Here is a 2,267-nt window from a genome sequence, read left to right as displayed (position 1 = left end):
GGGGGGGGGATTTTCTTTCTTCTATGGAGCAGCTAGTGGATTTGAACTTACAGGCACAGCCTTTGACCTGGTGGCACAACATGGTGTGGACTGTGCCACCTGAACTCCCCTAGCCCATTGTTGTTGTTAGAAGCCATTGAGTTGAATATGATTCATAATGACCCTGTGAACAATGGATCTGAACCTTTCCCTACCCCATGTTATCCTTATCATCTTTGATATATTTAAGCCCATTATTACAGTCATTGTATCAATCCATCATGTTGATGCATTTATAGCCCTATGTAGACAGATTTAAAAGAACACAATGGTGCTTGCTTCGGCAGCACATATACTAAAATTGGAACGATACAGAGAAGATTAGCATGGCCCCTGCGCAAGGACGACAGGCAAATTCGTGAAGCGTTCCATATTTTTCAAAGCAACCAAGGGCAACAGCACCTGGTGCTCAGACGCCAGCTACATGAGCCCAACTGCACAAGGATGTTTGGGAGACCTCTCCACTGTGGCCGAGAAAGGGCCTCTACCCGAAAATGGAGTGCCTGGTGAAGCCTCCTCATGTGGATCAGAGGGCAAGAATCTTGGGGGCAGTGGTTCAGAAAAACCACTCTGCCCGAGAGGCAAAGCATTCCCAGAAACCATGCCATGTGCAGGACAGAATGCCCCGACACCTCCCAACACAGATCCCAATTTGATGGGAGGCCCTGTGAGCCAGTTTTCTCCCCTGTACATGTCAGGCCTGGAATACCCGAATTCGGCTGCACATTACCACATCAGCCCAGGCCTGCAAGGTTTGGGCCCAATGATGGGGAAATCCTCGATGTCCCATCCTCAGCATTTCCCACCTAGGGGCTTCCAGTCTAATAACCCTCATTCTGGCATTTTTCTCCGCTATCGCCCCCACCAAGGAATGAGATATTCTTACCAGCCACCACCTCAGCCTCCCTACCATCACTACCAGCGAACTCCTTATTACACATGTCCACAGGGATTTTCAGACTGGCAGAGACCTCTCCATCCCCAGGGAAGCCTAGGTGGGCCCCCATTTACTCAGCCTCCTCGACCTAGGCCCCTCTTCACAGATAAGAATGCCGTGACTAGCCTACAAGGCTGTGAGACACTTAATGCTGCCTTAACTTCTCCAACCCGGATGGATGTGGCCACTAAGGTTGTTCGAGCTGATGGGCAGAATCCTGGTCCAGAGGATGAGAAGATGGATTAATCTATGGAAAGGCCAGAGAGTCCCAAAGAGTTTTTAGACCTGGACAACCATAATGCAGCTACCAAAAGACAAAGTTCCTTGTCAGCCAACAAATATCTTTATGGAACTCTTCCTCCACCTGTGGGTTCAGGAATGGGTTTTGGTTCATCTGCTTTCCCACCCCATGGTATGATGCTACCGTCGGGGCCTCCATACACACCTCAGCGGCCAGCCAGTGACTTCCAGCCCCGGGCTAATTCTTCTCCTGTGACTGCTCACCCACCTCACCATCCAGTGGCTGCCCAGCCCAATGGCCTCCCTCAGGAGGGCCCCGTCTACCGCTGCCAGGAGGAAGCCATGGGTCACTTTCAAGCTGTAATGATGGAACAAATTGGCACTGCAAGTGGGATAAGGGGACCTTTCCAAGAAGTGTACAGACCATCAGGAATGCAGATGCATCCTGTCCACTCACAGTCCCCGTTCCCAAAGACTCCAGCACCAGCAACATCACAGGAAGAACTGCCACCACATAAGCCCCCAACACTTCCTCTGGATCAGAGCTAGTCCAAGGAGGAAGTAAACCCCCAGGAAATTGAAAGCTGCACATGAAGACTGGATCATGAAGAACTTGGGAAAACGGTCCATACCTATCTCTAATTCTGTCCCCGGACCCTCACTGTGCATCCCTTCCTGCCGTCCCAGTGCTGAAGCCATTCATGGGACCCTAACAGCACACTCCTTAAGACAGTTGGCACACGGGCGGCAGTGGCATCAGAGGGCTCTTGGTGTAGATATAGACAGCCCGGAAGAACAAATGCATCTGGTGATTTTTCCAAGTCCTGAGACTCATTCATGGAAAATCATTGTATACTTGGGAAAGGGGGCATACTTAAGAATGGAGTAATGGTTTAAAATTTTCGTGAGCAGCTAAACTCAGGTATATATTTGGGGAAGGGAATTCATAGTATTAATGTGTTTGGAGCTGGGTCCAGTTTACAGAATTTTCCTGTTGTCTTTGAAAATAATTTTTGTTGTTGGTGGTGAATGTATTTTACATAAAGTGGGG

At 49.4% G+C, this 2,267-nt stretch overlaps 1 pseudogene; it reads left to right on the top strand.

Annotated features, from left to right (window-relative positions):
- LOC102865255 overlaps window positions 1-1,765 on the top strand; it is a 19,345-nt pseudogene extending 17,580 nt beyond the window's left edge.
- The last annotated feature ends 502 nt before the right edge of the window (window positions 1,766-2,267 follow it).

This window comes from Elephantulus edwardii, unplaced genomic scaffold (genome assembly GCF_000299155.1).
Source record: "Elephantulus edwardii isolate Elephantulus edwardi_28Jun2011 unplaced genomic scaffold, EleEdw1.0 scaffold00314, whole genome shotgun sequence".
Classification (NCBI taxonomy): domain Eukaryota; kingdom Metazoa; phylum Chordata; class Mammalia; order Macroscelidea; family Macroscelididae; genus Elephantulus; species Elephantulus edwardii.
The sequence above is the reverse complement of the archived record's forward strand: the minus strand, read 5'-3'. Positions and strand labels throughout refer to the sequence as shown.